The following is an 11068-nucleotide window of genomic DNA, read 5'->3' as shown; positions in this document are numbered from 1 at the left end:
TGAGTGACTTCAGCAGCAGGTGCTCAGCTCATGCACAGGCCAGCAGCAATTTCCGCAAATTGCAAATCATTGTTGGCTGACTGCAGCTGCCTGTGCAGGAGCTAAGCGTCTGCTGCTGACGTCACTCACAATGCATTTTTGCAGCCAGTCACGATAACTAACTACCAATACACTGCTTAAAACTATAATTGTTCAGAATGTGTAGGTTTACTAGATAAAAAGAAAATAAATCAAATGTAATTGTTCAAAAATGAAATGTGTTGTGTTTAAAAATAAAACTATCCGATCATATAAAATGCGTTGTGTTTATATTACTTTTACAAATAAAAATATGTGATAAACAAACAAATCTAAACTAACAAATGTCAAATCATATTTTTCGCCGAGATAGCCAGTCAATCTGAGTAACGTTATTGTGTATTCTACGTAATGACGCAGTTTTACGTTATTACGCAATGATATCGCAACGTCATTTAGCAACTTTTAGCAACAAATCGACCTGCCTCTAGCAACTCCCCCTGAAAATTAGTTGGCAACACTGGGCGCAGCACTCACTTCTGTCATCATGAAGTGCTTCGAGACCCACTTCAGTTTGCATACCGCCCCAACAGGTCCACAGACGATGCAATCGCCATCACACTGCACACTGCCCTATCCCATCTGAACAAGAGGAATACCTATGTAAGAATGCTGTTCATTGACTACAGCTCAGCATTCAACACCACAGTACCCTCAAGCTCATCATCAAGCTGGAGGCCCTGGGTCTCAACCCCGCCCTGTGCAATTGGGTCCTGGACTTTCTGACGGGCAGTCCCCAGGTGGTGAAGGTAGGAAACAACATCCCCACTTCGCTGACCCTCAACCACAATGGTGCGTGCTCAGCCCCCTCCTGTACTCCCTGTTCACCCACGACTGCATGGCCATCAAATCAAATCATATCAAATGTATTTATAAATCCCTTCTTACATCAGCTGATGTCACAAAGTGCTGTACAGAAACCCAGCCTCAAACCCCAAACAGCAAGCATTGCAGGTGTAGAAGCACGGTGGCTAGGAAAAACTCCCTAGAAAGGCCAGAACCTAGGAAGAACCTAGAGAGAAACCAGGCTATGAGGGGTGGTCAGTCCTCTTCTGGCTGTGCCGGGTGGAAATTATAACAGAACATGGCCAAGATGTTCAAATGATCATAGAATACCAGCAGGGTCAAATAATAATAATCACAGTGCTTGTCATGGGTGCAACAAGTCAGCACCTCAGGAGTAAATGTCAGTTGGCTTTTCTTAGCCGATCATTTAGAGTATCTCTACTGCTCCTGCTGTCTCTAGAGAGTTGAAAACAGCAGGTCTGGGACAGGTAGAATGCCTGTGAATGCCTCCAACTCAATCATCAAGTTTACAGACGACACAACAGTGGTAGGCTTGATTACCAACAACTGCGAGGCAGCCTAAGGGAGGAGGTGAGGGCCCTCGTAGTGTGGTGTCAGGAAAACAACCTCTCATTCAAATTCAACAAAACAAAGGAGATGATTGTGGACTTCAAGCAACAGCAGAGGGAGCACCCCCTATCCACATCGAAGGGACAGCAGTGGAGAAGGTATAAAGTTTTAAGTTCCTCAGCGTACACATCACAGACACACTGAAATGGTCCACCCACACAGGCAGTGTGGTGAAGAAGCCGCAACAACGCCTCTTCAACCTCAGGAGGCTTAAGAAATTTGGCTTGTCACCCAAAACCCTGACAAACTTCTACAGATGCACAATCAAGAGCATCCTGTCCGGCTGTATCACAGCCTGGTACGGCAACTATACCACCTTCAACCGCATGACTCTCCAGAGGGTTGTGTGGTCTGCACAACGCATCGCCGGGGGCAAATTACCTGCCCTCCATGACACCTAGAGGGCCTGATGTCACAGGAAGGCCGAAAAGATCATCAAGGACAACAACCACCCAAGCCCCTGCCTGTTCACACCGGTACCATCCAGAAGGAGAGGTCAGTACAGGTGCATCAAAGCTGGGACCGAGAGACTGAAAAATAGCTTCTCTCTCAAGGCAATCAGACTGTTAAACAGACATCACTAACTCAGAGAGTCTGCTGCCTACATTGAGACCCAATCACTGCCCACTTTATTAAATTGATCACTAGTCACTTTCAACAATGCCACTTCAAATAATGCCAGTTTAATAGTGTTTACATATCTTGCATTACTCATATCATATGTATATACTGTATTTTATACCATCTATTGCACCTTGCCTATGGCGCTCGGCCATCGCTCATCCATATATTTATATGTACATATTCTCATTAGGTGGCTTTTACTTGCAAAATATATTGAAATGCACTAAAGACAAACCAAGGGTACAAATGGAAGATTTGCATGTTCATCCCCAGAATCTTTTCACTTGTCTGTTTTCAAAAGATGGAGCTAAGAACATGAACAACTTCATAGTAAAGAACACGATAACAACATGGAAGGAAATGAAACACATTCTACAATAACCAATATCACCCCCTAAAAACACACCGTTTTGGAACAATCCTTGGATAGCTTTACAGAAATCACAGATAAATTGGCCCACAGCACATCTTCAGAGTCACATCACGTGTAGAACTAACAATGAGTCAATGATTCCTGCTTTCTGGGAGTGCTATATAGTCCAAAAGTTATGGGCAGTTAGAAAGCTGGCTGTCAGAAGTTGAATAATGTAAATCTACTTTTAATCTGTCTATCTGCATATTTAAAGACACCCAATGAGTCGGACAATAAGTATTGAAGAAGCTATTACTTAAACACTGGAAGTCAAACGATACTCCAACGTAAAGTGAATGGAAGAATCACATTCTTTATTATTTCAATATCAATTGTAAAAAATCTGGCTACAGACAGAAACAACATAAAACAATTTGAAGTCATATGGGCCACAGTCTTACAAGCATTAGAAACAACATTGGGTGTGGTTACTGTGGGAACATGTGGGTCTGAGCAAGTGTGATGGCTTTCATGTTTGTGGTAATGTATGTATGTAAATGTTATGTTGTCTATTATTTTTGACCATGTATTGTTCAAAAAAATATATAATAAGTTAAATAAAATATTTAAAAAAAAAGGGATGTGTGATGTGTGTCTCTGAAGTGTGTGTATATTCATGGCTGGAGGTTGATGTGTGTGGTGTCTGCCCCTCCTCTCCTCTCCCAAGGGACAGCAGAGTGACAGAGGGAGACCCAGGGATGGATGGAGCAGAAAACGACAAACAATAACAGATGATCAGCCTGAGAGTCAAGAGGAGGCCTTCAAATATTAATCAGCTGTTAAAAGGTCTGGTGGCGTTTACATGGGTGTGAGGTCCCCATCTCCTCAACCTCACACTGTCATCCCCGACAACACACTTTTATTTTAATAGCATCGCTACATTAGCATTAACAACTTTGTATGTATCATGTGTGTGTGTGTCCGTATGAGTGTGTGTGTGGCATCTCCATGCATGAGTGGCCTGTGAGTGTGTATTTCATCAAAAATACATACAGCTGCGTCTCCCTATTCCCTCCATCGCTATATTGTTATTTTTTCCCTCCAATGGCTCTAGGTCACGACAATATGCGCGCGTGTGTGTGTGTGTGTGTGTGTGTGTGTGTGTGTGTGTGTGTGTGTGTGTGTGTGTGTGTGTGTGTGTGTGTGTGTGTGTGTGTGTGTGTGTGTGTGTGTGTGTGTGTGTGTGTGTCACGTTTGCATTTGTAGATGCATTTTCCTGGTTCTGCTGCTCTCCTCTCGTCTGTCTCACCATCTTCAACACAATATGATCAGTAGAGTTACAGTCAACTGGTAGGCATAACATCATACTGTATTTCCATTAGCTACAATAGATGATTGTTAGTCCCATCTGATACATTAGTCCCATCTGTCTCCTGTTATGTTGTAATGTAGTCTAACAAAGGTGACGACTGAGCTGTTTACTGTCTTCAGTCTGAAGATGACAATGCTCTTTGGATCACAAGTAGCAACTAGTCAGTGAAGATCAGTTATAATCACTAAAAACGACTGGATGTATTAGCTGTGGCACAGTCCACAGAGAAATGTGTGATATCAGGTGTGAGACAGCTTGAAATCACGAGATTACACTTCTCCCGCTTTGTCAGCAGCCGTTGGTCAGATGGGGAAAATGCACACGCACACACACGCACATCTGTGGTGATCTGAAAAGATTCTGTGTTGTGAGAAATAAACTCAGCAAAAAAAGAAATGTCCCTTTTCCAGGACCCTGTCCTCCAAAGATAATTCGTAAACATCCAAATAACTTCACAGATCTTAATTATAAAGGGTTTAAACACTGTTTCCCATGCTTGTTCAATGAACCATAAACAGTTCATGTATATGCACATGTAGCATGGTCATTAAGACACTAACAGCTTACAGACGGTAGGCAATTAAGGTCACAGTTATGAAAACTTTGGACACTAAAGAGGCCTTTCTGAAAACACCAAAAGAAAGATGCTCAGGGTCCCTGCTCATCTGTGTGAACGTGCCTTAGGCATGCTGCAAGGACGCATGAGGACTGCAGAGGTGGCCAGGGCAATAAATTGCAATGTCCGTACTGTGAGACGGCTAAGACAGCGCTACAGAGAGACAGGACGGACAGCTGATCATCCTCGCAGTGGCAGACCACGTGTAACAACACCTGCACAGGATCGGTACATCCGAACATCACACCTGCAGGACAGGTACAGGATGGCAACAACAACTGCCCAAGTTACACCAGGAATGCACAATCCCTCCATTAGTGCTCAGACTGTCAGCAATAGGCTGAGAGAGGCTGGACTGAGGGCTTGTAGGCCTATTGTAAGGCAGGTCCTCACCAGACATCACCGGCAACAACGTTGCCTATGGGCACAAACCCACCATTGCTGGACCAGACAGAACTAGCAAAAAGTGCTCTTCACTGACGAGTGGCGGTTTTGTCTCACCAGGGGTAATGGTCGAATTTGCATTTATCGTCAAAGGAATGAGCGTTACACGAAGCCTGTACTCTGGAGCGTGATCGATTTGGAGTTGGAGGGTCCGTCATGGTCTGGGGCGATGTGTCACAGCATCATCGGACTGAGCTTGTTGTCATTGCAGGCAATCTCAACGCTGTGCGTTACAGAGAACTCATCTTCCTCCCTCATGTGGTACCCTTCCTGCAGGCTCATCCTGACATGACCCTCGAGCATGACAATGCCACCAGCCATACTGCTCGTTCTGTGCATGATTTCCTGCCATGGCCAGCGAAGAGCCCGGATCTCAATCCCATTGAGCACTTCTGGAACCTGTTGGATCTGAGGGTGAGGGCTAGGGCCATTCCCCCCAGAAATGTCTGGGAACTTGTAGGTGCCTTGGTGGAAGAGTGGGGTAACATCTCACAACAAGAACTGTCAAATCTGGTGCAGTCCATGAGGAGGAGATGCACTGCAGTACTTAATGCAGCTGGTGGCCACACCAGATACTGACTGTTACTTTTGATTTTGACCCCCCTTTGTTCAGGGACACATTATACCATTTCTGTTAGTCACATGTCTGTGTAACTTGTTCAGTGTATGTCGCAGTTGTTGAATCTTGTCATGTTCATCCAAGTATTTACACATATTAATTTTGCTGAAAATAAACCCAGTTGACAGTGAGAGGACGTTTCATTTTCTGCTGAGTTTATATAGGCTAAATACAGACCTTATAGATATGTAGGTAGGCTATAAATAGAAGTAGAGAGAGACACAGAGATACAGAATGGAAAACAGACCACATGCCTTATCAGACACACACACACGCACGCACGCACGCACGCACGCACACACACACACACACACACACACACACACACACACACACACACACACACACACACACACACACACACACACACACACACACACACACACACACACACACTGTAGTGGAGCTTCTATGTCAGTAGTTTGCCATTGGGGGCAACAGAGGCTTTGTCCATGTATTGCCATAGAGTCAGGATAGTACAGCAGGGTAGAGGGCAGTCCGAAGGGAACGTTTCTCAAGTTTCTAACTGCTAATCAGAAACTCCCACCAGATAAAATTACCTTGGATCAAGAGGATTATTTTCAGACTGTTGAGGAACAACTCTTAATGTGCATTTGTATGTGTTTGTATGTGTGTGTATGTGTTTGTGTGTGTTTGTATGTGTTTGTCTTTGTTTATCAAATAAATCAAAAATGTATTGGTCACATACACATGGTTAGCAGATGTTAATGCGAGTGCAGTGAAATGTTTGTGCCTCTAGTTCTGACAGTGCAGTAATATCTAACAAGTAATCTAACAATTCCACAACATCTACTTAATACACACAAATCTATATGGATGAGCGATGACCGAGTGGCATAGGCAAGATGACATAGATGGTATAAAATATAGTATACACATATGAGATGAATATGTAAGATGTGTAAACATTATTAAAGTGGCCAATGATTTCAAGTCTGTATGTTGGCAGTAGCCTCTCTATGTTAGTGATGGCTGTTTAACAGTCTATGGCATTGAGATAGAAGCTGTTTTTCAGTCTCTCGGTCCCAGTTTTGATGCACCTGTACTGACCTCCTGCCTTCTGGATAATGGCGAGGTGAACAAGCAGTGGCTTGGGTGGTTGTTGTCATTGATGATTTTTTGGGCTTTCCTGTGACATGCTGTAGGTGTCCTGGAGAGCAGGTAGTTTGCCCCCTGTGATGCGTTGTGCAGACCTCACTACCCTCTGGAGAGTCTTGGGGTTGTGGGTGGTGCAGTTGCCATACCCGACGGTGATACAGCCTGACAAGATGCTCTCAATTGTGCATCTATAAAAGTTTGTGAGGGTTTAAAGGTGACAAGCCAAATTTCTTCAGCTTCCTGAGGTTGAAGAGGCACTGTTGCTGTTGTGCCGTCTTCACCACACGGTCTGTGTGGATGGACCATTTCAGTTCGTCTGTGATGTGTACGCCAAGGAACTTAATAGGGGGGGTGCTCCCTCTGCTGTTTCCTGAAGCCCACGTTTATATAGGAAGTGTGTGTGTGTGTGTGTGTGTGTGTGTGTGTGTGTGTGTGTGTGTGTGTGTGTGTGTGTGTGTGTGTGTGTGTGTGTGTGTGTGTGTGTGTGTGTGCGTGCGTGCGTGCGTGCGTGCGTGCGTGCGTGCGTGCGTGTGTGTGTGAGACAAAGATCTGATGAGTGTATCACACAGATGATTGAGAAACAGACACAGATCAGAGAGGTGGATCAACAGCTCCAGATAATATTCATAGCATTCATAAAAACAAAGTGACAAAAATGTGACAATCGGAGTTAACATACTGTATGTACCTGGGATAGTGTGTTTCACAGGAGTTTAAGATGGAGCGTTTGAAGAAAGGCAGAGAGATAAGGAGGAGAAACTGAAGGAGTCTGCTCAAATTTGACAAATTCCTCACATTGGGGGGCTAACACACACACACACACAGACACTGGAAAACCCATCATAGTCACATTTTCCATCTTGCAGGAGAACGAGGCAAAGCGAGGCCATGTTGAGAAGAAGTCGGAAAGAGAGAGGGATGCTGTGCGTCAGAAAGAGGGAGGGAGAGACAGAGTGCGCTCCTGGAGGCTTGAAAACTGAGCAGTGCATGGTGGAGAAGATTGCCCTCTACTGGACCTTCCTGGAACAGGTCCTCAGACTGATCAAGGTACCCAAGACTGGCACTCACTAAGGCCTTTTCACACTACTACTCTGACCAACTAAGCTGAGGATGCAGCGCCTGAGAGATTTCCGGGAAAATTACCTAGAAAGTTTTCGGGAAAGTTACCTGGGAAAATGACCTGGAAAATTGATAATATCAGGATGTTCATTTGTGCCAATTTGAAGTTTGAAGTTTCTGGGAAAGTTACAGTTAATGACCTGAAAAGTTATAATGGCTAAACCTTCACAATTCATCCCTCCTGAGAAAAGTGTTTATCTATTAAACTTTTAGGTCTCTGGACATGCCGCTAACATTCTTAACTTTAAAAAAAACATCCATATTTCTTGTGTGATTAGCACACTTGCTTTCTCTTGGAAATGTGGGCTGATTAATCTACCAGCTCATTTTTGTTGCAAATGGAATTTCCACATCCTGGTTCAACCCAAATCCCAGCTTCAACCACAACCCTAACCCCAACTTCATGTCCACATCCTGGTTCAAACCTAATCCTCAACCACAACCCTAAACCTAGCTTCATGTTCAAATGTATAATGTGTGCATGTGTACAGTTGAAGCCGGAAGTTTACATACACCTTAACCAAATACATTTAAACTCAGTTTTTCACAATTCCTGACATTTAATCCTAGTAAAAAGTCCCTGTCTTAGGTCAGTTAGGATCACCACTTTATTTTAAGAATGTGAAATGTCAGAATAATAGTAGAAAGAATTATTTATTTCAGCTTTTATTTCTTTCATCACGTTCCCAGTGGGTCAGAAGTTTACATACACTCAATTAGTATTTGGTAGCATTGCCTTTAAATTGTTTAACTTGGGTCAAACATTTCGGCTAGCCTTCCACAAGCTTCCCACAGTAAGTTGGGTGAATTTTGGCCCATTCCTCCTGACAGAGCTGGTGTAACTGAGTCAGGTTTGTAGGCCTCTTGCTCGCACATACTTTTTCAGTTCTGCCCACACATCTTCTATGGGATTGAGGTCAGGGCTTTGTGATGGCAACAACTTGACTTTGTTGTCCTTAAGCCATTTTGCCACAACTTTGGAAGTATGCTTGGGGTCATTGTCCATTTGGAAGACCCATTTGTGACCAAGCTTTAACTTCCTGACTGATGTTTTGAGATGTTGCTTCAATATATCCACATCATTTTCCTGCCTCATGATGCCATATATTTTGTGAAGTGTACCAGTCCCTCCTGCAGCAAAGCACCCCCACAACATGATGCTGTCACCCCCATGCTTCATGGTTGCGATGGTGTTCTTCGGCTTGCAAGTCTCCCCCTTTTTCCTCCAAACATAACGATGGTCATTATGGCCAAACAGTTCTATTTTTGTTTCATCAGACCAGAGGACATTTCTCCAAAAATGTCACCATGTGCAGATGCAAACCGTAGTCTGGCTTTTTTATGGCTGTTTTGGAGCAGTGGCTTCTTCCTTGCTGAGCGGCCTTTCAGGTTGTGCCGATATAGGACTTGTTTTACTGTGGATAGAAATACTTTGGTACCTGTTTCCTCCAGCATCTTCACAAGGTCCTTTGCTGTTGTTCTGGGATTGATTTACACTTTTCGCACCAAAGTAAGTTAATCTCTAGGAGACAGAACACCTCTCCTTCCTGAGCGGTTTGACGGCTACGTGGTACCAGGGTGTTTATACTTGCGTATTATTGTTTGTATAGATGAACGTGGTACCTTCAGGTGTTTGGAAATTGCTCCCAATGATGAACCAGACTTGTGGAGGTCTACAATTTTTTTTCTGAGGTCTTGGCTGATTTCTTTTGATTTTCCCATGATGTCAATCAAAGAGGCACTGAGTTTGAAGGTAGTCCTTGAAATACATCCACAGGTACACCTCCAATTTACTCCAATTATGTCAATTAGCCCATCAGAAGCTTCTAAAGCCATGACATAATTTTCTGAAATTTTCCAAGCTGTTTAAATGCACAGTGAACTTATTGTATGTAAACGTCTGACCCATTGGAATTGTGATACAGTGAATGATAAGTGAAATGATATTTCTGTAAATACAATGGCTTGTAGATGTCCTAACTGACTTGCCAAAATGATAGTTTGTTAACAAGACATTTGTGGAGTGGTTGAAAAACTAGTTTTAATGACTCCAACCGAAGTGTATGTAAACTTCCGACTTCAACTGTATATTTAGTATGAAGAGATATTGCTGCTGCTGGGGAGGTTTGCCACGCTGCTATCCATCAGAGAGCAGTTGCAGCAGAGGGTCCAGGTGCACAATCAGGCTGACGGCCAACCGGGGGGCACAACAGAGATACACAGACCAGCAGAGCTGCGGTATTCTGCAGAAGAAAAACCTGTTGTCTCAGCTACAGACAGAGCTGGACCAGATACGCGTCAACACTCTCTGATCACACACTCACAGTCCTTTAGATGGGTCCCAGATTTACCATATAGTACAGTCCATGTGTCTCTATACAGACTATAAACCGTGGGGAGGGGGGGGGGGGGTTCAGGTGAGCACATGGTACCACATCCAAATCAAAGCAGGGAAGGATACACTTCTATTGGGCCAAACCAAAGTGGTAACCTTTAATCTTTACCACATGATGGGTGGGACCGCAGGGTAGGAAGAGGGAGTAGCCATCGATGACACAGTGACACAGTGTGTGATGTCACAGCTGGAAAAGGTCAGTGATGTCACAGTGATGTTACAGATAGAGGAGGTTAGTGATGACAGCTAAAGGTCAGCTATTGCCACGTTAACTTGCTAGTCGGAACTAGGAAACTCTGGCATTTCCGACTTGCTAACTGGTTGTAGTTATACAAGTGCCACGGTCAACAAATCAGCAAATTGGAAATTTTAGAGTTTCTTAGCATTTGAACATGGCATATGTCACGGTGATGTCAGAGCTGGAGAAGGTTAGTGATGTCACATTGATGTTACAGTTAGAGAAGGTTAGTGATGTCACAGTGATGTAAAGTAGAGGGCAAAATAATTTGCTTACAGTAAAATCTGAATGTATTTTGCTCTCCAGACCCAGCTCTTCATTCAGGATCAGTCTGCCATAGTTAACAACCTTAAACAGAGCCCTTCTCAGCTTTCTACTAAAGCCAGTTTACCAGGTGTAGGATGATCAAGTGGACAGACAGAGGATACTGCAGGGATGATTGTTCGGGGTTGGCATTCCATATCTGGTGCTGTTTCCACACATATACTAATGTGATGATCATCACTGTGCAGCAAATGTGCCATGATGACAATACTTCTGCAATTAGTCCAAATTTGAGATTTTTGGTTCCAACCGCTGTGTCTTTGTGAGACGGATGATCTCCGTATTTGTGGTTCCACTGAGCATGGAGGAGGAGGTATCATGGTGTGGGGGTGCTTTGCTGGTGACACTGTCT

Source organism: Oncorhynchus keta, chromosome 14 (genome assembly GCF_023373465.1).
Source record: "Oncorhynchus keta strain PuntledgeMale-10-30-2019 chromosome 14, Oket_V2, whole genome shotgun sequence".
Taxonomy (NCBI): domain Eukaryota; kingdom Metazoa; phylum Chordata; class Actinopteri; order Salmoniformes; family Salmonidae; genus Oncorhynchus; species Oncorhynchus keta.
Note: the sequence above shows the minus strand (reverse complement) of the source record.